General features: G+C 37.0%; 1 protein-coding gene across 3 annotated transcripts in view; it reads right to left on the bottom strand.

Annotated features, from left to right (window-relative positions):
• Positions 1-27,783, bottom strand: part of Lingo2 (leucine rich repeat and Ig domain containing 2) — a 1,034,729-nt gene that overhangs the window by 609,629 nt on the left and 397,317 nt on the right. The window lies entirely within an intron of this gene.

Raw genomic sequence — 27,783 nt, 5'->3', positions numbered from 1 at the left:
CATCTGACTGATTGCAGCACCGCAAGAGGAAGTGCACTGACAGTCGAGTTAGATTTCTTCTAAGAGAAAGGATGCACTCTACATTGGGAATAGACGACTCACTCAGCGACTAATGAGTAACTAGATGGCATTTGCATCTTCTCTACTTTTATTTATTTCCTTTGGATCCAGTAATTTGAAAAGGAGAAATGATGACCCCTATATAAGCTAGCTATGCTCATTACTGCTTTATAAACAGTGTTTCAGGGTCAGCAAGATGACTCAGTGGGTGAAGGCTCCTGACCCCAAGCCTCATGACCTGAAATAGATTTCAGGACTCATATGGTGGGAGGGGATGAATTCAAGCAGGCTGTCTTCTAATTTCCCCTTGTGGGCTATGACATGTACACACCTGCACACACACACACACACACACACACACACACACACATCAGCACACAAGGATTCAAAATAAATAAAATACAAATGAAACAAACCATTCTTTAATTTGTTCAATGTAAGTTAAGTCATAGGAAATATTAAAGATCACCCTACTATCTGAGGCACCAATGTTATCCCATAATCACCTCAGGATGACATATCACACTGTCAACAGCATCTCCGTAGCAGCATAAATAGATAGCTATGGTCAGGAAACCAGAAAGAATAATAGGAAATTGAATAAAATGGGGCTTAACCAAGTTTGAAACCTGTAATCAGCACAGCAGACCAGATGTAGATGAATTCATGTTTTATTATCAACATTTCACAGTTATTAAACAAGAGGGAAATTGTGAATGAAAGCTTTCCCATCCTTGGGTTTGGTGCTTTGACCCTTTCTTTAAAGGAAGGTATTAAAATGCAAGGCAGTCTAGTTCTGTAATTAAAGCTAGGTTAGAAGATTCATAAAAATCTAATATTTTAAGCAGGTAACATTCACATAAAAATAAAAGATTTAATTAATATGATATTTCTAGCAAATTGATGTCATAGAAGTGATATTTCCTCAGGACATAAATATTCAAAATTATTTTTCATTAGAACAGATAAAATTGAATATACCATTGCTTTCTTCCTAAGTCAAGTAAACCAGTTATGTAATTTTCAACCTACTCCATAAAACAGCTAGTCTAAATACTAAAAATTAAAACATATAATTTATTATTTTAATAAATTAACCTAGCTATACTAATTACCTAAAACTATATATGAAAAGAAAGATAGAGGAGAGAAAAAAATATAGTCAAGGGGTTTTGATTGAGTTACTCACTATAAATTGTGATTTTCAAAGCAAACATTTCCCAAGTTTAGAAAAATCCAGTGACAGTACTTATTAATTCTCTCTACAGACTCCACCTAAAGCACATCGCCAGAAGTCTATTGAAGGAGAGTCTTGGTCCTTTACAATACCCAATTCTAGTTTAGTATGAAATGCACACTGCCTGTTCCTCAATAGAAGAAAAGGGAAACCTCAAAACAGCCATTTTTTTAATCTTCATTTCAAGTTGCCTGGTTTTCAGCAGCTTTGTTCGGGGACTCCCAGCTGAGCGATGAGGACTTCGCTCCAGAATGCTTTGGTGGCACACACTCTCTTTGTTCGTGGCTTTCTTAGAGACACACCTGCTAAGGATATCCATATTTTTATTCACTTTAATCTTTCAAAACCCTGGAGTGGGATGCAATGCACTGGTGTCTTTTTATTAGGCCAATCAAGTTAAAACTTTTTATTCTGCCTAAACTTTTGAAAGTTGAAACGGCGATGTAATAATAATGTCTGGCAATAAATCTCCATGCTTCATTTGGATGTTTGGAATTAAATATAGTTTAAAATTATATGTCCATATTATGAACTCTCACACACACACATGCACACACATGCATACATATTAACATTATCAAGTCCAACAAAGAATTATATAATAATTACTGAATAGTTTCCATATACCAAGCACTGTTTTTAACACAGCTATTTGCTAAGTTAGTTTTCAGAACAATCCAAAGATATTATTTATTGCTCCCATTGATACCACAGAGGGACACAGTACAACTTTCAACCAAGGTATAGACAGATTTATTGAGCAAATAACAGACCAAGGCTTGAGACAAAACAGTGGTGCCACTAACTTGAGTTATTAATTATTGTTATTAATTAATAACATGAGTTATTAATTATTTCTGTTTTCTCTGATGGAGGCAAACCTGTGATAGAGATCTAATAACTGCACAACTGAGCCTTAGCCATTTTAACCACACTTCAACAACAAAAACAAAATGAAGTCAGAAATAAGCATAAAGGCTGACAGAAGCAGTTTAATAAAAACAGTGGTAATGACATGAGCTATTCCTGTTCAGTAAATATCCACAATATCTAGTATTACACTAAACATACCAAAACTGTGTGTAAAATCACTTATTGTATAAGTGCCTTAATGGAAAAGGAAACATCAGATTTAGCAGCTATACAAGTCTCACCTGGAAGTAGGTTTCCCTCTCATGAGCCAAGCAGACAGACCTGTATAGACAGGTCAGGTAGGTTTTTGGAATGGATTTATGCCTTTTGTTCTTCACCTTCAATTATGTTACCCTCTGCTCTATGGCAGTTCCTTGAACCTTGTCATCTGTATTCCAATTATAAGCCCATGTTCATAGTCATTTATATTTTGTTCTATGTTTGAACCGCTTAATAATCTATTTCAATAAATAATCCTTTTCAATAGAGAATTTTTTTTTTATACTTTGAAAGAAAATCCCATAATTTAAGATAATTCTAATAATGGGAATATCGGGTAGCAAACCAAAACTCCTTTTTAGTTTCTCATATGCAGTTGGCCATGTGAAGATGAAGCTGAATATCTCCTCCCCACCCACTGTCCGCCAGCGAGTCACTGAAGAGAATAGTGAGGACATTTCTTACTTTCTAGGAAAAATGCGTGCCCACAGTAATAGCCCGCTTTTGCTCTGAATGAGGAGCAGAAGGGTTGCACTTTAGTTAGGGTTTCTCTTGCTGTGATGAAACAGCATGACCAAAAGCAAATTGCAGAGGGAAGTGTACATGTGGCTTATGCTTCATATCACAACTCATCATCAAAGAGAGCCAGGACAGGAACCCAAGCAGGACAGGAACCTGGAGGCAGGAGCTAAGGCAGAAGCAGTGGAGGAGAGCTGCTGCTTTCTGGCTTGCTCCTCATGGCTTGCTAAGCTTATCTTCTTACAAAACCCAGGACCACCAGCCCAGGAATGGCTACACAATGCACTGGGTCCTCTCCAACTGATCGAAAATGACTTACAGTCAGGTCTTTTGGAAGCATTTTTTTTTTCAGTTGAGGTTCTCTTCTCTAATGACTCTAGCTTGTGTGAGGTTAACATAAACTAGCCATCACAGGTTGTGTAGCCCTAATAACATGTGGGAACTGCAAACAAATTTTTCCCATGAATCAAAGTGCCTTGATTCATTTCAGAAGGACATTCTTGTTTTATGGACCAAGGGGCACTGTAGAGAAGAAGCACAAATCTGTCTGGGGAGGCATTGTGGGTGCCAGTCTCAGTTTTCTCAACTTGGTTATTCTGACCAAAATGAGAGAAGGGTATTCCCGGACTGACAGATAATACTGCATCTCAGTTGTTAAGAGTCCAAAAGAACTCACAGAATCCAAAAGGTTTTTCATGTCTCTAAAGTCAAAGACGTGTCCCAACCTGTTGTCAGAAAGCCCTTAACAAGAAGGTAAGAAGCCCAGCACCAAAGCACATAAGAGGCAACAATCTTGTTGCGCCATGTGTCCATGTCCTGCAACACAAACAACATTGTGTTCTAAAAACAGCATAACAAGAAAAATATGGAGTAATGGCTGAGCTTTTGCCCAGGAGGCTGAAGGGAGCCAAAGAAAAATATCAGGAACAGATTGCCAAGAGTTATGGGCTGTTCTCACTGAGAGTTTTTACTTAAGTCTAATAAAAAATAACTCTTTAAGACTAACAAATATCTGATCAGACCTTGAGTCTCCCAAACAAACACACAAGCAATGAACTCTTTAGGCCAGAAATCTCAACTCAGAAGCGAGTGTCCTCTGTTTCCCAGCTGTGCCTTTTTTCTCACGTCCCAGATGCATCCTTGACTCCATCTCTCTGTTATGAATGCTGCTGTTAGGTGCTCTCCAAGCAACTGGGTATCTTCTGTTTTACTCACAAGGTCTAAATATGGTTTATTCTTGCCCTTTGTGTTCATTCACTATATCCCAGGAATAATATCAATCCAGGCTTATTTATCTATAATTGACTTCCCTTGTCTGTTGGGTATAAATTTCATTCCTTTTTGTTTGATCCCTAACTAACAGACACTTTTTATGCAGTCACAGTAACCTCTTTTGCTGCATGTGTGCTGAAAATGCCTTTCTAAATTTAAAGTTCTAGCTTGGGGTGATGCTTTGTTCGAACTATCTTTATCCTACCCCTTCCTTGGTCTTTCCCAACTCTTTCTAGGTTCCAGTTTAAATAGTACATTCAATGCATGTTCTTTTAAATCAGGAATATCTTTTAATATTTTGCTTTATCTTCTTGAAGTTTCCTTCCCATCATTTCTTTGAACAATATGATTTTGAGTACAGAATTTGTATCTAGTCTTTTTTAAATTTGAATACTGGAATTGTTATTTGCTGGTCAGGCTAACTTTTGGAAAATTTCTGATGTTTACTATATTCCAACTTCTTTATTAATAGAAAAGATAACAAAGTATTTACTTAAAGGGATGGATGAAATTATTAAATGAGTTTGTAAAATTAGGTACTGGGAACATATTACATACCCAATAACTGTGGAATCCATTATTCTGTAAAATTATTTTTATCTAAATGATTATTAGAAAATATTTGCTTCTTCTTCTTAACATGTCATATGAGGTAAACTCCAGTAGGTCTCCTGGTTACCACTAAGATCTTTATTAAAGAAAAATCTCAGCTAGTATTTATTTAATTAGTTAACTAAGTATATAAAACTATCTATGAATAGAAGTTAAAAAGAATATAATTTGCATCACCCATTTTAATAAAAGTAAGTCTTTAAGACAAGGAAGTTCATACAGTATATACTAATTGGTTTCACTCTTTGATAGGTTCACTTGGCATAAAGAAACTCGTGATACTGTATCCATGCAATTTTTTTTTCAATTTAAAAAACATTTAAAAACTGTTGTAGGCAGTCATCTTGTGATCATGCATTATTGATATGCTTGCTAATTCATGCCTGTAAAAACTTTGATGTCCCTCAGGAAAATATTGATAAAATCTTTCTAAGTTTTACAGAACTTCTTCACTACTACCAAAGTTAACACAGAATTCTCTCCTGCCAAATTTACTCCACCAAAAATCTTAAAAACGAAGTTCCCACTTAATTCAACTTATTCTTTTCTTCTGATTTCCCTGAATTGCTATTTTGAAGAATGTTCTTTTCCTTTATGATGAGGCCAGTGAATGATTTTTAGAAAGAAACTAAATTCTTGATCTAATGCCCATATATGTACACACACATGACTCTTGTATCAAAGAATTATATTAGAGACCTCTGATTCACAATTTTTATTTTTAAAGTATTTTATTGAGATATGACTAACATGTAAAAGTGTATATATTTAATGAGTATAATTGTGGCAGTTTGAACGAGAAAAGTTACCCACAGGTTCTCATATGTGAACACTTGGTCCCCAAATGGTGGCACTTTCGGGAGAATTTTTGGAAGCTTTTGGAATTTGAGCATTGCTGGAGGAAAAAACCCTCTGTGCTAGGGACATGCTGGAAGAGTTTGCAGCATTACCCACTGCCAGTCTGCTCTCTCTGCTGCCTTTTAAAGTTGAAAACGTGATTCCTCAACTCCTGTTCTGGCCACCTGCTGCCATGCCTCCCCTGCCCATTATGGACTCTTGCTCCCAAAGCATAAGCCACAAAAAAACTCCTTTTCTATTGCTTTCAGTTATGGTGTTTTATCAGAAGAACAGAAAAGTTAGCAATATAACAACTTACGCATTTTGTATACAGATGTGAAACAATCACTATTATTTGTATATATATATATATGTATATATATAACAACCACTAACAATCCATAACCTCAAAAATTCTCTATTTCAACATATATATATATATATATATATATATATATATATATATATATTTGTAGAAAAGTAAAAGAAATGCTGAATAATGAAGCTTGTTTGCTGCTCCATTTTGTTCTTTAGGTATATATTCAATTGATCCCTTATGGTTTTAACATTTTTATTTGTATTTATTTATTTACTTATTTATTTATTTAAGATTTCTGTCTCCTCCCCGCCACCGCCTCCCATTTCCCTCCCCCTCCCCCATTCAAGTCCCCCTCCCTCGTCATCCCTAAGAGCAATCAGGCTTCCCTGCCCTGTGGAAAGTCCAAGGACCACCCACCTCCATCCAGGTCTAGTAAGGTGAGCATCCAAACTGCCTAGGCTCCTACAAAGCCAGTATGTGCAGTAGGATCAAAACCCCATTGCCATTGTTCATGAGTTCTCAGTAGTCCTCATTGTCCGCTATGTTCAGCGAGTCCGGTTTTATCCCATGCTTTTTCAGACCCAGGCCAGCTGGCCTTGGTGAGTTCCCGATACAACATCCCCATTGCCTCAGTGTGTGGGTGCACCCCTCGCGGTCCTGAGTTCCTTGCTCGTGCTCTCTCTCCTTCTGCTCCTGATTTGGACCTTGAGATTTCAGTCCTGTGCTCCAATGTGGGTCTTTGTATCTGTCTCCTTTCATCGCCTGATGAAGGTTACTGTTCAGGAGGATGCCTATATGTTTTTCTTCGGGTTCACCTTCTTATTCAGCTTCTCTAGGATCACGAATTATAGGCTCAATGTCCTTTATTTATGGCTAGAAACCAAATATGAGTGAGTACATCCCCTGTTCCTCTTTTTGGGTCTGGCTCACCTCACTCAGGATAGTGTTTTCTATTTCCGTCCATTTGCATGCAAAATTCAGGAAGTCATTGTTTTTTACTGCTGAGTAGTACTCTAATATGTATATAATCCATACTTTCTTCATCCAGTGTTCTCTTTCTCTCTGGAGATGATACAGACCCCGGAGACAGCTCAGACCTATTAATGTGTGGAAACTTGAATCTTCTGGAACATTGTGTTTTCCGGGTTTACGTCAAACCAGGATGGATTCTGCTAATAATTTCTGATTATCAGCGCATCCAAACACCCAGATCCTATTATGGGTCATTTAGAGCCTCTATGACCTGTATCATTTTCAATGACAGAGCTGAATCATTTCAAATGACCTGCCTTTTCACAATCCTCTGTCACCGTTGTAGTAAGGATTCAATTTAACCAAGGCAAGTAGTCCCGCTGCCCACACCAGAAGTAGAAACCTTGGGTGATGACAAGAATGCACCTGGACAACATGAAAACGAATTGTGATTAGAAAGTATTAATCATAACCATAAACAGTCTCTTGAAAATGGGTAGAATACATAGTATAAGAAAAACTCATTTATACCAAATAAAATGTAATATTGTGTTTATGGTTGAACAAATCTTTTACCTAGGGAAAGAAATATGAACAACATTATGTTGAGCATGCTATAATATTACAGGGAAGCATTTTAAATATTATTGAATATGATTTCCCAATTAATAGCTTTACTCAAAGGAAATAATTCTTGTTATTTGAATAAATGTATCAACCAATTGAAGTTCTCTCCCTATCTTTCAAAGATGTTGTAATTTACAAATATGTTTATGGCTGAATATATCATATTAATGATTCATGCACTTTGCACATGTACCCAATGAAGTTAATGCAGACCTCATGTAAATGGCTGTATATATAAATAACAATCCTTACAGTATTCAAAAATTATTTGTTAAATTACATAGGTGTTATTAAATTTTTAAATTATACCTATGTTGTGTTTACGCATTTAGGGGTATGTGCACATGTGTGCTGGTGTAGACATGGGTGTTGAGTCTTTTGAAAGAGCATTGTTCTAACCGCTGAGGTCTATAGCCCTGTGGTGAGATTTTGTTTTTAGTGGAACTATAAATGAATTAAGAACTTTGATATTAATTATATTACCTATTTCCTAGCACAACTTGTGTTGTAACATAGTTTTACTATGGCAAGATGTAAAATCAAAGATTTAAATATTTCTAGGCTAGTTACCAGAATGAACTCAGTGAATGGGAAAGTGGGATCCATTGAATAAAGCAGAAAGAGAAAGACTAGTGATTAGAAGTCTTTAAAATAATTGACAACATGGAGTAATCTTCTATGATTTTGGACCAAATTTCAATCCCTTAAAACACCTATAAGCTTACTGTTCCAATTACACACACGTTAAATCATGACCCTTCATGCACACGCTGGACCAGATACACAGAATACAAAGTATAGCACCATGACTCTGCCGTTAAGGGCTCACTCTATGATCTCAGCTCATTAGTCCCCCAAATAGAATTTGTAGTGACTAAAGGGAGTGCTGAGAAGGAAATACTTCTCAGTCAAGCAAGCTCGCTGAGCCGAGAACAAGCTTGGAAGTTATCAAAACAAAGCTTCACAAGTTTGGAATAAATTAACTTGCTTGGGCAAAAACTGAATAATGTGTCTGTGTTTTGTCAGTGCCTAAACATAATCTGTTCGCCTCAGGCTCTTTCTAGCCCTGAAATCTCATGCTGTCACTGTTATCTGTTACCACACTGCTTTAAATCGAGAGTGTCACCGCTTCAGGTGACATGGTTTCAATACGGGAAATTGCCCAAGGAAGGATGCAGGTGTATCTGCCATTCAAAAGACTAGGAGGTATGTTCTTCATTAAAATAAAATCATTTAAACAATGAGAACTAATTATCACATTAATTTATCGTCAACACAAGGAAGTACCAGCAGGCAGATACATCGACATTTGTGTAAACAACCAAGCAAGCAGAATAAAAAAAGAATTGGTTGGTTGAGTTACCCTCTGGTTCTGCTCAGGTTCTGCTAGAGCCACATTTTTCGCTTTATTTTGAAACTTTAATCTAATTACACAACAACCTAGACCATACATTTCTGTCTGGTTCCCTCTGTCTATTTTTTTCCTCAACAGGTTATTTTGATTTAGCCGTTATAAGGGATAACAACTCTAGGGTCAATCACAAGAACCCTCCTCTGCTGGAATTAAGGCTTTGAGACTACCTTCCCTTAATTGTGGAAGAGACCTGAGATTGGGTCAGTCTGATAGATTCTGGAAAAATTGATGGGCAGTACATGCATGATCTTTTGATATTGTATTATAATAGGGGTGTTTCTATCTATTCTAGTAGTATTGCCTTTATGATACAGGTAGCTAAGTGAGAGAAGCCCATATGACAAGGAATATCAGGTTTTGTTTGGGATGTATGAGTTTCCTTCCATAGCTGAACACAAGAGATCTTAGGACATCTCTACTCACCATAGCAAGAAGTCAAGACCCTAAATCCTACGCTGTGAATAAATGGAAGTTTACAACCAAACACATGAGTTCTAAAGTGAATCTATAGAATCTGGGCTTTCAGGTAAAGAATAGAGTCTGGACTGGGATGTTGATCGGTTTATTAGTACTTGCCTAGCTTGTCTGAAGCCTGGAGTTCAAAAACAGTCATGGGGATATAAATCATTGATGCTGTACTTGTTTAGCATAGACAAAAGCCTTGTTTCAGTACCTAGCTGTGTGTGTGTGTGTGTGTGTATGAATAGATGATGTGGGATTCCCCTCTGTGTGCTGTGATTACCATTGGTTAAGAAAGAATCTGCTTTGGGGCTATAGCAGGGCATAACAGAGCTAGGTGGGGAAAATTAAACTGAATTCTGGGAGAAAGAAGGCAGAGTGAAGAGAAGCCATGTAGCCCCACCAGAGACAGACGCTAGACAGAACATTAACCGGTGAGTCACAGCAACTTGGCGATACACAGATTAATAGAAATGGGTTAAATTAAGATGTAAGAGCTAGCCAATAAGAAACTAGAGCTAATAGTCCAAGTGGTGATTTAAATAATATAGCTACTGTGTGGTTATTTTGAGTCTGGGCAGCTGGGAATGAACAAGCTTCCTCATATATGTGTATGTGTGTGTGTGTATGTGTGTTTATATACATGCACACACACACACACACACACACACACACATTTTACCAGGAATGGTGGAACACATACTGCAATGGGAGTAGAGGCAGTCATTTTTACCGAATCTAGAATCAACTGTGAGTTGGTCCTTTGAGTGTACTCTAAGGGCTGTTTTGATTGAATCAATTGGGGTGATGAGATCTGCCCATTGTGAGTGCCACCATTCTCTGCCTGGAATCCTAGACTTTCTAAGTGAGAATATAAACTGAACAGCAGCATGCATTCTTTGATCCATGTTTCCTGGTTATGAATGCCCTTGTACCCTGACTTTTCCTGACACTCTTGACTTTATCTGTACACAGTGAGCTAGAATAGTCTGTTTCTTCCTTAACTTGGCCTTTTGAGGGCATTTTATTACAGCAATAGGAAAAGAAACAAATGCAACTCTAAAATCACAACCAGGGTAATGGCTTTAATAAAATTCACTCACGCATATTTGGTCAGGTTAGTTGTAGTTTATTTGTGTGCATTTTTGTGTGTCTTTTTAAGTTCTATGTTGCAGATGTGATAGAGTTTAGAGGTATATCTGATATGGGATACAGAGTTTGAGGTTGTTTTCCTCTTGCTGGATTTCAAGGCCAGTTGGAAATCATGCCTCAATAAAATCAAATGTCAAAACCAACCAAACAGTAGTTGAACCTCCACATAATCTTGCATGATCCTGAGCAAAGGAGAGGGTTAGGCTTTGCCTGTATTTCTGGCCTACACAGAGATAAAATGTATGTTTCTTTAATCTGAAAAAATTAGAGGAATTATTTTATAGTGATTGGACACCAGGACAAAATGTTTCAAGATAAGACAGTGTAACCTTTGGCTAATAGGATTACTATTTGCCTATGGCTCAAACTGTTTTTCTCCAAAAGTCCCCTAGACTCAGGTAATTGTCTATAAATTTCAATTCAGCACTTGACCTCTGAAATGTCAGTTGGTTATTTTTACCCCTAATAACTGCCATTTATGGGTTTGGCCTTCATCGTTTCATATCAGGAAAAATTGCTGAAATAAGTTTCGAGAGCATTTTGCTCTCCATTCTTGAAAAGTTGGTATTTTTTAAAAATGTTTTTAGGAGACAACCTCAGGAAATTGGAAAGTAGGGAAATGTGTGTTGTCTTTGGAATTTTCCTTTCTTTGGTTTATTTGTTCTGCTCTGTCATGCTTCTCCAGGCGCCTTTACATTTGTTGGCCTTCACATCCATTCTTCATTCTCCACTCTGAAAAGGAAGCTCTTTGCTGCTACAAAACCATTCACAGCCTCAAAGCAACTGTTTTTTTAACACTAATCAATTCTATGAGCTGCCATATTTGCCTTTTTAAAGAGGCACCACAAACAAAAGCACACTACTATCAAAGCGACTTTCCTCACCCATCCTCCTTATACACACTACATTTTTCTCACTATCTCTAAGTCACTGACTGTGCAAAAGTCACGAGACACAAGAAAGTTGCTGCCACAGCTACAATTCTATCACAGCCCACAAGTTTATTATGATTTGTTTCCTAATTTGCCTTTGTAGTATTATTTATATTAAATTTACTTATTTCCTTCTGTACTTATGTATTTATTATGGGTGTGGATATCTTACCTGCATGTGTGTCTGTTGTAATACAAGCGGCGGGGCTGCGTTCCTAGCACCCAGCCGCCCGCATGGCTAGCTTATGCCCCAAAATAATTACACGGAAACTGTATTCTTTTAATCACTGCCTGGCCCATTAGTTCCGGCCTCTTATTGGATAGCTCTTACATATTGATCTAACCCATTTCTAATATTCTGTGTAGTACCACGAGCTGGCTTACCAGGAAAGATCTTAACCTGCGTCTGTCTGGAGTGGGAGAATCATGGCGACTCCTGACTCGGCTTCTTTCTCCCAGCATTCTGTTCTGTTTACTCCGCCTACCTAATTTTCTGTCCTATCAAAGGGGCCAAGGCAGTTTCTTTATTACTTAACCAATGAAACAACAGATAGAAAGATGACCCACCTCCATCATGTGTCTATGTAAAACATGCATATTTGGTGCCTGCGGTCAGAAGAAGACATCAAATATTCTAGAACTGAATAAAAAAATGGTTTTGAGCTGTACCATACGGGTTCTGAGAGTTGAACACAGGAGTTGAGATTTGAAGTTGGATCCTTGGCAAGAAGAGCAAGTACTCAAAACGAGTGAGCTCTATCTGTAGTCTGTCTTTTTCTATTTTTACTATGGTGTTTTTTAAAATTATCTTATTTGGCCTTGGAGCCCACCAAGGCCAGCTGGACTGGGACTGAATAAGCATGGGTTGAAACTGGACTCTCTGAACATGGCGGACAATGAAGGCTGATGAGAAGCCAAGGACAATGGCACTAGGTTTCGATCCTAATACATGAACTGGCTTTGTGGGAGCTTAGCCTGTTTGGACACTCACCTTCCTGGACCTAGATAGAAGTGGGAGGACCTTGGTCTTCCCGCAGGGCAGGGAATTTGGACTGCTCTTCAGTATTGAGAGGGAGGGGAATGGAGTGGGGGGAGGAGAAGAAGAGTGGGGATAGAGGGAGGGGAGCGGGGAGAGGGGTAATATGTGGGAGGAGGGGGAGGGAAATGGGAAACAGGGAGCAAGTGGAAATTTTAATTAAAAAAGAATAAAAATAAATAAAAAAAATAAAATAAAAATATCTTATTTGCTGGACCATTATTGTCATTAAGATAGAAACAGAGGTTTTAGTATTCAGAATAATTAAAAAGAGGCTTGATTGTAGATTGTGCTGAAGAGAACCCAGTGTGAGAGCAGGAACATCTGCTATACCCTCAACACAAACTTTGTCAAGCGAAAACCTCAGTGAGATGCCCTCACTTTCTCAAGAGTTTCTATGATGGTAATTCTTGAATATAAATTTCATTGTTTCAGATTTCAGATAAAATGTTCCCTGTATGTTCAAACTTTTGTACCTGAGTTAGGGTGCTGATTCTGGAGGCTGTAGAATCCCCAGTGGGTTAGTGCTAGCTAGGAGTATATCAGTAGGGCAGGTCCCTGAGTATGCTGCTCGGGCTCCATTCTATCTTGTTGTCTACTTCCTTCCTGTTACCATGTGACCAGCTACCACATGTTCCTGCTAAGTTACTTCCACCCCCACAACTTCCCTAGCATGATGAGCTTGAACTCTTCAGAGCTATAAGACAAAACAGACCTTCCCTCCTCTAAGTTGTTTATGTCAGCTGTTATGTAAGCAAGTCAATGATTCTTAATGAACATACTAGTTACTAGTCATCTCAATCAGCACCTGAAATTTTATTTTATTTATTTCTCATGCACCAGCACCTAGTAGCTTTCCAAAATTATTTACCTAGCCAGGGCTACAGAATCTAAAGATAGGCATTTATCATTGTTACATTTTACATGGGGTTTATATTGGTATGTTTTTGGCTTTGATATTCCTTATGTTGTAAGCATCTAAATGCTGAAAATAGAGTACACACACACACATCCACACACACACATCAAATAATAAACTATGTACTCTGAAACCCATATCACTATCATTTTTTTTTACATTTCAGCAGGCTATACTCATTGAAGTATTAGCTCATATGGATCTGAGCTATATTTTGGCAGTGCAGTTACAATCATGCCTACATAGCTGCAGCTACCTGCTCACATATTCACAATTATAAGTTATATGATGCTTTTGATCCAGTTTTCAAATGAAGAAGCTCAAGTGCGGCCAGGTAAGGAACTTTGTTCAACTGCGCTGCCGATAAAGCAGAACTACAATTCAGGTGTAGGTGGTTCATCTTTGAAAGTCAGTCTCTGAAGTTCAATTTGCTGAATTGAACCTGGTGAGGACCCAATGATGAAGGATGGAAAGGCAATGATGGCAAAGGTCTCACATGGGACACTACATAGTTTAGACTCTGTTTTTCCAAATGGAGTATGTAAATACCACAATGTCCCATAAATGAGAAGACATGGTTTCCTTTTAAGTGTTTCATGGTGCTAGCCTGTTCTTAACATAGCTTATGAAGCTGTTGGTGAACAGTAACCATTTAACTATCAGTACATTCTGTCAGCTCAAATTCTGATGCAGAAAACCAAGCATTCCTATAAAAGGACAGACAAAGAAGATATTTTAGATTTGTTGTGATTGCCTTGTTAGTGAATAGATCTATTTATAACCAGAAGGCATAGTTGCAGGCAAGCCCTGCTGTAAAAAATGTCATTGTGTTTATGAAAAACATTGTTATAGTCATTACAACTTTTCTTTACTAAGCAATAAATATATGAAAAGCATTCAATTTTCCTAAGTGTGCAAGGGAACTCAAAAATTGATGCATACCACTTATCAAATGTTTCAATGATAATGTTCAAGGTATGCAAGAGGAAAGAAGGTACTCATGTATGTATTCTTGGTAGAAATGTACATTTGTAAAACCTTTTACCAGGATTATTTATCAAGAGTATCTGACCTTTAAAAAGATTAAATAAAGGACATTGAGACTATATTTCGTGATTCTAGAGAAGCTAAATAAGAAGGTGAACCCAAAGAAAAACATATAAGCATCCTCCTGAATATTAACCTTCATCAGGCGATGAAAGAAGACAGAGACAGAGAGATCAACATTGGAGCACTGGACTGAAGTCTCACGATCCAAAGGAGGAGCAGAAGGAGAGAGAGCACGAGCAAGGAACTCAGGACCGCGAGGGGTGCACCCACACACTGAGGCAATGGGGATGTTCTATCGGGAACTCACCAAGGCCAGCTGGCCGGGGTCTGAAAAAGCAAGGGACAAAACCGGTCTCGTTGAACATAGCGGACAATGAGGACTACTGAGAACTGAAGAACAATGGCAATGGGTTCTTGATCCTATTGCACGTAATGGCTTTGTGGGAGCCCAGGTAGTTTGGATGCTCACCTTAATAGACCTGGATGGAGGTGGGTGGTCCTTGGACCTCCCACAGGGCAGGGAAACCTGCTTGCTCTTTGGGCTGACGAGGGAGGAAGACTTGATTGGGGGAGGGGGGATGGGAGGTGGTGGCGGGGAAGAGGCAGAAATCTTTATTAATTTAATTAATTAATTAATTAATAAAAAAAGAAAAAAAGTTAAAAAAAGAAAAAAAGATTATCAGAAATAATTTCACTTCAAGGAATATAATTTCACTTCAAGGAATATATTTAAAAACACAAATATACATGTATTGATAAGTAGATAGCAGACAGATGGCAATCAATCAATCAAACAATGAAAAGATACACATTTTCAATGGTCTTAGTAGTAAGTTTTGGAAAAAGAGTGTATATGCCTATCTATAACTGTGCACTTAAGCGTGTTATAGTGCTCACAATTAGCTGCCAGTATTTCTGAATGAATGCAGAAAATTTTCACCACAACTTATGGAGTAAATGAAAAACTTATACCAAAAAATTTCTGGAGTAAGGAGATAATTTTGTGATTTTCTTTTTTTTTTCAGTTAAAATATTGATATGTGATTGATGGGAGAAATATCTGAGCCATTTGTGTGAAGAATTATGAAACACATTAGACTTTCTTTGTTGCATCCTTTTTTATCATAATATTCCCATTACAGTTCCTAAAACAGCATAGTAGGTTGGAACTGGTTTTCCTTGTATTCCTTCCTTCATATAAATCACTGTACATAACAGAAAACTATTGGCTTCCATTGGATGTCAGTCTCCTTCTTTACTCTGCTGTTTTAAAATCTATTGTAAGGTATAATAATATTTTATATCTGTGGGTACCCAGTTAATTACTGAAATTGTGGTTAGACACCAAATAATCTGTGGCGAGAAATCAAAGTAGTTTCCATTCCTGTCACTAGGGTCTGAGGTCACGGTTTAATATTTTTGTTTTTGCTTCCTTTTCCCAGATTGCTCTAAGGGGAAGTACTGGAAAGGCAGACAGTTGAACTGTGTTTCTTTTATGCTACATGGATTTATGTGAAGTCAAAGAGCAAATATTCTTTAGGTGTTATAAACCTAAAGATAGAATCAAAATCTTCAATATACTTCACAAGAACTTAGTGTTTTCTTTACTGAACAGTGAATGAATCAGTAATTGAATTTATTTCTAAACATCTGTAAAGATAAAAAAACAGTGATTCTAACTATATCTTCTTTTCATAAAGTTTACATTCTAACACAAGAACAAATTAAATTGGCAAAGACAGTTGGGACAGGAGAATTAAGAGCCCGTATATAGGCATAGCTGCTAAACTTGACTTCAAGCTTAGGCTAGGAAATTTTATTGCAAGCATGTATCATTGAAAGAGATTTTACAAGGAAATGATGCTAAATACTTTTAAGATCAAACCTAAAATCTTTTAAATTAACCAAATGTCTGCTTTCACTGAAAAGGAGTTAATACAAGGGAAGAAGAAGAAGAAAAAGAAGAAGGAAAAGGAGAAGGAGAAGAAGAGGAGGAGGAGGAAGAGGTGGAGGAGGAGGAGGAGGGGGAGGAGGAGGAGGGGGAGGAGGAGGAGGGGGAGGAGGAGGAGGGGGAGGAGGAGGAGGGGGAGGAGGAGGGGGAGGAGGAGGAGGGGGAGGAGGAGGAGGGGGAGGAGGAGGGGGAGGAGGAGGAGGGGGAGGAGAAGAAGAAGAAGAAGAAGAAGAAGAAGAAGAAGAAGAAGAAGAAGAAGAAGAAGAAGAAGAAGAAGAAGAAGAAGAAGAAGCGAAAAAAGAAAAAGGCTGGGTTTTGGCCTGTCAGAAGCAATATAGGTCTTTCATGAAAACAGTGCCATGGTCTGAGTTCTTATTTCCTGGCAGATAGACGGTGCTCTTCTGCGCCTTTGAGCTTGTTGCTCAGGAGCATCTTGGGAGTAACCCACAGCTTTTATTCCAAAACCTTTTAATATTACTTTTGTCTATTCAAGTCACCTTTCATTCCTGGACTGATTAGGACGCCAAGTGAACTCAAAAGGCAATGAGTGTGGAAATTCAATTTAAAACCAGAGACCGCGATGTAAGATAATGATCTCCAGCTCTGTCCTCATTTCCTCTTCCTGGAGTTCTGCTTAGACCTGCTTCCTGTTTCCTCACGTTATCACGACACCCATTCTTCTGCTATGTATTTCTATCTTTAATGGTTATTTTTGTGGTGAGGTTCACTACTAAAAGTAGAATTTCACTTTACAAACTAAATAGCTAAATTAACAAGGGTCGTTTTCCCAAATAGTTAGGATGTTATTTCACCCAGAAATACCTCTGTCAAAGCCACAATCGCCTTTGTATTCAGAAGTTGAGGTGTTTGTCTATAAAACCATAGTTGCTATCATTTATAAAAACCTACATAAAATTTCATGTACTCTGCTTGTATTAAAAGAAATACAAATAAGAAAGATAGAAGAAAACAGCTGATGTAGGATGTGTCAAGTAATACATCTCAAGCTCACTGCAACTCTTGATTGTCATCTTGTTAGAGGGAGCTCACATAATCAAGAAAACTATAGAAAGCATTCAGTGTTGAAAATCCAGGGCACTTCTAGCTGTTGTGGTATTTTATGATTCTCCAGATTTCAAATAAAATGTTACCTTGTCTCTCAGAAAGAGGCCCACACCTTTTTCCTTTGACCATTTAAAAATTTGTCTTCAACAGATTGACTAAAGGATACTTCAAGTTTCAATATAAATTCTGTCATAATCAGTATACTTTTTATTGATAGGACCATGGAGATTTATGCTTGATGATAGCTGCTAAAATATCTCCATGTACACATAAGTCAGATCCAAAAATAATTGTTAGCAAATTAAGCCATTTCTGGATGGTCTCTTGCTTCCTATGTCAGTTTGGAAGGACAGACTATTTATTTGTCTTGGTTTCAACAATTGAAACATCCCGCCTCAGCTTTTTAACCATTGAGGAGTAGCTTGTTTATTAGTAACTAGGTAACCATCGACTTTCTGTTAAAATGAGTATGTATGTCTTTGTGAGTCTTTGTGCGTGACTCTGTGTATGCGTGAGTCTGTGTGTATGTGTCTACGTGTGTGCTTGTGTGTTTGTGTTCTTGTGTGTGTGGAGACTCATAGCTGCCAAAGTTTGTATGTGGAGGTCAGAAGATGACAAGCAGGGCTCCGCTCTCTCCTTCAGGCATGTGTTTTCAAGGTATCTGAGTCAGGTGGGAGGGAATAATTGGTTGCAAGAACCTTAAACCACTGAGCCATTCCCCAACCCAGAATCTTTTATGTCTGAAATGATCCATTCTTTATTTTTTTATTTACATATATTTTTAGTTCTCCAGGTTTGGTAAGAGACTTATAAATATTTAGGTAGTGTGGAATAATGATTTTTTTTTTATTTCATTGATTTTCTCTATTGATTTCTCATTTTTAATTGCATTGATCTTTATTCTTTTAGGTTTCTTGTTTCATATTTAAATTACTCATCTTTTTCTAACCTCTCTAGTTGTAAACTTAGATTTCTTGCTTTAAATTTTTCCTTTTACTACAACATACACTCATTCTTATACCTTTTTCGCAAAACAATGTGTTTGATCCAATTTCCCCTCTTCCTGCCTTAAAAAGGAAACGACTTTTCATTGAACGTCAATGTGAGATCCTAGCAGACATTACGTAGATAAGAGGGCATGGATGGTCCTGATAGCTCCATTGTAAGATCCTGTTGAAATTTTAACCTTTCAGTTTTGGAACTGGTCTTCACTAAGCCTCCAGTAGTTTTTCAACATCCATCTACATTTTCCAACCAGAGACTGGGTCTAAAAACTTCGTGCTTATGGGTTTCTATGTTAATAAGCTGTGGTTCTCTGTATCCCTTCTGTTTAGCTTCCTGTGTGACTTCAGTTCTCTGCCAGATGTAGACAGAATTGTTGAATGAATTCTTGTTTGTTCACGATTTTGCCTATTAGGATGCAGAGACAACTTCCAGGATCCTCATTCGATGCATTAGAAAAACATTTTGGCTTTTCTTAGGCAGTAAATATCACATACAAATGCTTCTGCACAACAGCATAAGAGAATGGGGAGGAGTTATGTACCTCCAGGGGAATGAGCTTTACTGAGAAGCATCCATGTGTTTCTGGCTTGGAAGTTGGGCCATTTCCTCTTATAGTTTTACAGTGTCAATCAGTATCTTTTTCCATTGTCTAGTCTGTCTTTCATAAGGAGAGTTCCATCCTGTTTCTAAATGTATAAAATCACTTGTGGGTACATATTTTAAAGAAAAATTGAGATACAGACAGATACACATGAGTGCCTGACCACCTCCCCCAATACAGAGGGGAAATAGATGAATTAATGACTGTTTAAATAGCAAAGACACTATAGTAGTTGTTTTTTCAAATATTTTGAAATTATTCAAACATTTTGAAATTCAGTGATGGTTTAAAAAATAACTTTATCTGGATGAACCAAACCTTTATATTTAGATATGAAGATACCAAAAATGGTATTCAAATGTAATTATTGTTACTAAGTTATATTTATTTTAGCTTTTCAAGGAACAGAATTCCAAACTTGAAAAACTAAGCTAGAAAGCTTAGTTTAAAAATAAACAATGAGGGCTGGAGAGATGGCTCAGAGGTTAAGAGCATTGCCTGCTCTTCCAAAGGTCCTGAGTTCAATTCCCAGCATCTGTAAATGGGTTCTGGTGCTCTCTTCTGGCCTGCAGGTATACACATGGACAGAATATTTTATGCATAATAATAAATATTTAAAAAATAAATAAACAATGATGAACTTTTACACGTCAGCTTCTGGGGTTTTAGAACTGAATGAGGGTTTTTGTGTCTGTAACATTCATGGTATACTGCTCTCTCTCCAAACCCACAAATCAATATTTGATTAAAAAAACTGTATTTAAAAAGGTATTCTCCAAAGGAATGATATACTAATCCACTAAACTAGAATGGTCCTTAGTTTCATGGGGGATATTTATGAAAGTAAAAATACATGTCTGGGAAGCATAGCATCTAATCAGACTTCAGAACTTTCTTCAGGTCAGTGCCCCCCCCCCCCAACTGACCATCAGATAAATGTCTGAGTTCCTCTGGTGGTACCCAGCTCCTTCTCATTCTCCATCTTCTCACATGGGTGTACTCATTCTGGAGGGCTTTCAAAGTTAATGTATATATTTTTCTTCTCTGTCATTATCGATAGCAAGAATTTTAAAGAAATAACCCTTAAAATACACGTGGCTTGAGAAGAGAGCTGCAGTGGTAACTGCTCTGTCTTTGTCTTGTACAATCTGTTTCGGATTCCCAAGGGTGGTGACTAGTCCCGCTCAACTGTTTTAATGAGCCTGTCCTCCCACTGTCACTCTTCCCAATTATTAGATGCTGTCTGGTCTGTTTGGAGGTCTGAGAGGCGAACGGATACCTCAGGGGGCTGCATCTATCTATGCATTTGCGGGGTGGTGGAGGATGAGGGAAAGATGTATAATGAAAACCAACTGTTCTGAAAATTACAGAAGGTAGCAAGTGCACCGCATCTATCACCCCATGCAGACACAGTTATAACACATGCATTTTTAAAGTGGGATATTGTCAGTATATGATTCAGTAAGAAAGGCCGCAACCGGAATTATATTTCAGTCACTCACTATTCACTAGGACAAAAAAAAAAAATGGAAACAAGAAAGCAAGAATGAAAATCCATGGAAATGTTCTCAGTGTATTTTTAATGTTTGCATTTGAAGAAAACAAAAGTCACGTTCCCGTCTCAACATAAGGGGACTTGGAATGAAGTACAGATTGGCAGAAATGATGTTGCATAGGGACAAGAATAACCATACTGTGAGACAAAGTACCATAGAAGTGTAAGACTTGAAGACTATGACATAGGTATTAGTGTAGAAAAGAAAGCAAAAATGTTATTTTTAATACACTGTATTTCACAGAAACAGATTACAAATGAATGGTCACAGGAGAAAAATAAGCGTGCCTGTTGAACACATCTCCCACATTAAATGAATCTTTAATTCACAAAGAAACCTTTGTCCACCATGTCATGTTTTGTGAATTATAGGGTGATTTTTGTGGTGGCCTCATGTCTGTGACGAGTTCTATCTGTCAGCTTTAGCTAATCCTTGCTCTGAATGTATGTACAGAATGCCAGATCAGTTGAATCTAGTCTGTGTAAAATAGCATGTTCACGTTTGTTTGGGAAGAGAATATGAGGGTCTCCCACCAATGACACAGGACTCCGGGTGACAAAGAGTATATCAGTTCATGAGAAGAGATGGAAAGTGTTGGTCTGGTCTGCCAGGCCTTCCTAACACAAAAATACTATGTTCCTTTCTCTCAACCACCTTCCAGATCACACTGCTAGGGGTACTGAAAACAGAGGGGCTGGCTGGTTAGTATTTAAGCTACTCCTACCTGTGTGTGCTTAATTCACCATTCCTTCAGATGTGATCTATGTTATGTCATTTATGTTTTGCCACTTACACACAAATAGAAAAACAATGTTTCTCTAAAGTGGTAACCGTTACAACCATTCCATCATTAATTAAGTAAAACAAATAATTTATCTACTAAACAAAACCCTCCCTGAATGCCATATATTTTTGTGTCTGCAAGGTTTCCATACACAGCATTTGGCTGGATGAATGTCAAGGCATAGAAAAGTTTGTATTCTCACTGACACAGGCCCCAGAGCTATCTTTGTTTTCTGGTCATCATTACCTAATCAATGTGGTATGATACCTATATTCATGACAGGTATACTATAAAAGGTATTTCATATAATTTGGAGATGACCTGACATAGGTGAATATAATTTACAACCCCTATAATCCTGAATTTAGGAGAGTAAGTATCTCAAGATTTTGGTATGCATGGGTCTCTCAGGAAAATCAGTTCTCCAAAGACAGTGAAGAACTATTTGTCACAAAGAAGTCAGAATCAAAAGACAAGACATGCTCCTACCCAAATCAATTAACAAGGTCCAACGCAGTAACCTTTGTGTGGCCTTGTATGTAATAAAAGGCTACATTGTTATTATCATACCACATGATGAGAACATTTAACCTCTGTTCCTACCACTGCAGTGAAAAGGCCAAAAGCGAACTCTGTACAAATTCAAGACCTAACTAAATATTAACTAAACGAACGAAATATAGAGTTGGTGCACAATGCATGCATGCACATCATCCTAGCACTCAGGAGACTGTTGTTTGAAGTAAGTATGATGCATGCAACAGTATATGATATTGCTATCATTGTTAACATTATGAAGACAAACTTTTTTTTTCAAAGAAACTCCTTTAATAAAGAAAGTCTCATCAGTAGATGAGAAGGAACCACAAAACTTTTTTTTTCAAAAGTGATTGGAAAAGGCATTTGGGGATGCAGATCATAACCTTCTTATGGTCACATTTAATGATTACTCCTTCAGATCTCAGCTCAATTGCTGTGCCTCGAGAAGGAGCTTCCAAGGCCCTTCCACTTCAAACTGAATCAGTATTTGATTACAATTTCCAATTATATATTTATATGAGTTGATTAATATCTGCCTTCCTCATTAAATCAAAAGCTTCAAGAGAGAAGAACTGTTTAATTCACTACTATTCTGGTATGACAGCGTGGAGAAGAGTGAGTGCAACATCTGTGTATTAAATGAGTATATGAATGAGCAGTAAGCAATGTGTGACCATGGTAACTGTAGATCTAGAAAATGACCAGGAGAGAATAAGGTACAGGAAAAACTTAGGCCTTGTCGACAAACAGGACTGTATTATACATTAACCGCGATACTGATAACTTACTTTTAAAAACCCCACTCCATTTTTGTGTGTAGTAGTGCATCCGACTTTGCACTGAAGTAGTAACAAAATTAGGTAATGTCTGTGAAAGAGTAGCGTGATTAAGCCGGGCGATGGTGGCACATGCCTTTAGTCCCAGCACTCGGGAGGCAGAGGCAGGCGGATCTCTGTGAGTTCGAGACCAGCCTGGTCTACAGAGCTAGTTCCAGGACAGGCTCCAAAGCCACAGAGAAACCGTGTCTCGGAAAAAAAAAAAAAAAGAAAGAGTAGCGTGATTAATAAACACTGAAAAAAAGGTGTTTAAAACTTTGGGGTGAAACATGAATTTGGCTCATGGCCATGAAATTAGGAGCTTAATTGAGATAAATGATTAATTCTATTTGTGGTCAAGCTTCTGTAGCTATGAAATTACAGTAATACTATTTACTCAAGAGTTTTGAGGATTTACAGACCAAGCTGTAAACAGGTCATTGTCCCAGAGCTGAGCAAATGGAAAGTATTTAATACTTGATTCCATAATCGGCATCACTATTCTCTTACTGTAGTAAGCCTTTTATGCCCTCAACCTTAGTGTAAGCAGTGGTTTCAAAGAAAACAATTACTGCATTTAACTACAAAGCCTTGGAGAATTCATGTTAAACTGGTGTAATGTCCCCAAGATAATGCATGGACTTAGAATTGGAAGTTAGTTAGGGTTCCTTTTGGAGTCATAACTTCTAGATTCATATCTATAGTCTTTTCCAAACTCTCTGACCGTGCCATTCTCACCAGCAGATAAAGGTAGTAACTATATAGTTACGTATTTAAGAGTTGGTTTAATACTATGTACATTTAGCAGGTTAATATTAGTTCTTACTTCTCTTCTATGGTCTAAGCTTTAAGCTATTCACAGTTCATGGCTGCTGGGAGGAGGGAAAACCAGTTTTTTTGGGGGGGGATGTGACTCCTGAGAGACTGCCATGTTTGATAGAAGGTCTATCCTCATGCACATACTAGCAGCACTAAATGGACTCTGTGGACTCAAGAAAGAGAGGGAGAAAGAGAGAGAGACATTGTAAAAGAGAGAGAGTGCAGGAAATTAGGTGCTAACCGTTCTAGGGGGCAGAGAGAAATTTGAGGGTAGGAATGTGGGATAAATTTAATCAAAATATTATATGTATCTATGAAATTGTCATTGAATAAAAATGGAAATAGTACCTATATATAACTTTAATGATTATTAAGTAAGGAAATGAACCACATCTTTAGCAATGTGCTCAGCTCAGAATAAAATTCCCTAAGAATGAAATTAATGCAAGCAGGAAGGAATGAGTCCAGTAAAGACCAGTGGTATTTATGATGTGCTGGCCTGGGGATTTGCCACTCTTGTTACTGAGAAATAACTGGGGATATCTAAGATAGTTTAGCATTTTATAATTCAGTGAGTTTAGTGTAAATGGAAGTTTCTGTCCCACCTGGTCCCATAGCCATTCAATCAGAAAGAAATAAAGAGAGACTTATATTAATTATAAACTGTTTGGTCTATTAGCTCTGGTTTATTATAAACTAGTTCTTAAAACTTATACTAACCCATAATTCTTGCCTATGTTTAGTCATGTGATTTGGTACCCTTTCTCACTAAGGTATGCTAATTGGTTTTCCTCTATGTTTTGCTGGAGACAGATTCTTTGTTTTTTCCCAGAATTCTCTTAGTCTGGCCACCCCGCCTCTACTTCCTGCCTGACTAGTGACCAATCGGCACTTTATGAAATTAATATAAGTGACAAATCTTTACAGTGTACAAGAATATTATCCCAAAGCAGTTCAGTATCACAACAAAAATATTTAAGAAATATTCTATCTCATATTTCTCAGAAGGAACTAAATAAGCATGTGATCTAGTAAAGTAAAAGAATGGAAAATTAGAGATACAGCGGTGAAAGGCTGTGAAATAGAGTAGTCAAAGAACTTCACTGGGAATCCATTAATTATGAATCTATATTCTGGCAGAATATTGAATGGAAAACGAATTATATTTGACAAGGAATTTCTAAAAAAATTTGTATTGCTGTATATTTGGATTATGACAATGAGCTCAAAAGTATGTGTGTAAGTATAAACAGCATAAATTGAGATTTATCAAACTGTGTACACAAAACACTTTTATAATAGAACATGGTTTTAAGTATACAGTAAAGCAGCCATTCACAGAGACTATTGGTTTGTATCTTTGTTCTTCATACTGATTAAAAAATTAACCTCTAAGTTTAAATTTTGTGCAGTCAATTCTTGCATCTACTATTATATAGGAAAAGTTATTAAAAGTATTTGAGGTTCGATTCTACCATGTATAAACTTTTTACAATACACAGTCCTTATTAATATAACCATAATATTGAGTGAATACTTGATATATGTGGTTATATCTATCCCCCCATACACACACACACATATACAGGTGTATAAACACATGAAAATCTACACACACACACATACACACACATACACTCATATATATATATATATATATATATATACATATATATATATACTGATGTATGGACATATGCAAATCTACACACATGCATATACATAGCTTTTGGAATAGGGACAAAAATATGGTAAGAATTGAATTGGTTAAATGTATTAGTATTAACTCAAATACTTACTATTAGCTAAATATTATGAGAATTCTAAAGTAAGAAAACCAGATTTAAGTACTCTGAACAACCAGCAAAAATTTTGTTTCATGTGATTCATACAAACATTATTAAAATATAATGTACTGTAACAGATGGATTGTATATAGCATATAACATAACAATATTTAAGACAAATTATATTATAGCTCATTTTATCAATATCATATTTTAGCATTTAATTTCAGAGTTTATTTTTTTTCAGTCTCAATAGAAAAACATGTGTTTCTATGCAAAATAACTGAAGATTATGAACATGAATATACCAAATGCCTATAGATAGTTATGTAGTAATAATATTAATTAATCATGAAACCAATTGTCTCTTCGTGGCCATAAAACTAGCCCTATATTTGACAGCCTTCCTGGAATTTGCAGATATTGATGGGATGAACCATACAATACAAGGAAATTAGTTGTTTTGATACAGAAATTTTATAAACATTTAATTGTATATACAATGACTATTGTCACTTATCTAATGTGAGCAAAAGAGGACTGTAACTCTTAAAATCAGGAATTGTAAAATTGTCCAGTTTTTGTCCACCCGGTCACACAACGACCGATGATTTGCTTCCTTCTTCCATATTATGTGCAGTATTTTCCATTAGCAGGTATGTGTTTTAGGCAGCTGCTGGGCATGTAATCTGGGGTGTGTATTTCAGGAAGATCAGAACAAGGCAGCTTTCCCTTGCCAGAACACCATAGCAGAGTAAACTTCACCCAGGTCATCCTGGCAATGACCAGGAATACTGATCTCTTGTATAAGAAAAATCTCCTGTGGCTTAGCAAATAATATTGACTACAGTAACACAAATACGTCAGGAAAAAAGAAAATAAAAGAAATATATTTGTATCGGTGAACATTTACAAAATTTCTGTATTATAAAAGACTCCATGTATTGCACGGTTCGTGCTTATGGTGGTATTCCAGCAAGATCTTCATCCAGAGATGATCCCTGGTTATTTGTCAGTGTCTTCCAAGTTTACCTGGAGAATTTACCTCGAGAGTAAGATATAATTGGTGTTCAGTGCTGAGTTTTGGGGTCTTCTTTATCATAACAGCATGTGTTATATAATGCAATTAATATTTTTATGCTGCTCATGATTTTTATGAGGTTGAAAATCACTGGAACAAATACACAGACTCTCTCCAAAACAAAATAATGTTGACTATGGTAGCTCAAATTGCCCATAAATACTAGACACATATACACGTATATATATTCTACCTTACAATATTATATGAATTTCTTCCAGGCAAGTTGCTCATGCAGAAGCTGTTTGAGATGAATGGGAGACACATAATGGTGTCAGGGAGCTCTAGCAAATGCTTTGCCTTCGTTCTGTTTAATTAGGCTATCCATCCATCTCTATCCTCTGTAACTTTCTAGTTTAGACTTCTTAAAATGTGAGTGTCAGTCGGTAATTAGATCATCCTCCAGTGTGACTAGGCAGGGAGTTGAGAAGAATCACCAGGCTCCATCTCGAGACTGCAAGAACATTTGGACTAGTGATATATCTTCCCAATTACTGCTCTCGGTGTTCTCTGTCTATGAACACACTGAAGTTATTTAGGAGATATTATTCTAGTGAATGAGCAGACAATTCATATATTAAATTCCTGTTCCTGTGCAGGCTGTAACATGTGATACCTTTATCTATTTCATGCTGGAATTAAAAATCCATAGCAAAAATTCTTGGAAATTAAATTCATTCATTATTCATTCTGGAAAAAAATGCAAGTGAAGATGGGCATGTGTAGTCTCACAAAAATCCTAAAATATTCCTCCTAGTTTATCTTATAGAATATTTGATATTTATTCTACAATGTTCACCTGTAACACTCAGTAATTTAATGTTAAGTTAAAGTAATAAGAGAAGGCAAAAGGTCAGGGTAGAGTGGACTATTGAAAATATTGCTTATCTGTGAGTTGAGAAACAATGTCTGGTTGGTGGGGGAGGCTGGAGAATGAATGCTTAGGAAAGGTAAAACTAGAAATACCTTGTTTCCCTCCTTTAATTTCTTAGCTTGTTTCTAGGACAAGAAAATAGTACATTTCTATTATAAAATATCCACTGTGACTATGAGCTCTTACCATAAGCAAACATGCCACTCCTCAGAAAAGAAATCTTTCAGATGATTTATTTGGCAGGAGTTGAAAAAAACAAATTAAAGCCCAGAAAAAAAGAAAGAGAGAGGTTCACTGATAAAGATTGCCTTACTTTTCAGAGATGATGCCTGCCTGTGTCAGTGAGACAAGATCTGG

The sequence above is a fragment of the Chionomys nivalis genome, chromosome 16 (assembly GCF_950005125.1).
Source record: "Chionomys nivalis chromosome 16, mChiNiv1.1, whole genome shotgun sequence".
In the NCBI taxonomy this organism is placed as follows: Eukaryota; Metazoa; Chordata; class Mammalia; order Rodentia; family Cricetidae; genus Chionomys; species Chionomys nivalis.
Note: the sequence above shows the minus strand (reverse complement) of the source record. Positions and strands in the feature narration are given on the sequence as shown.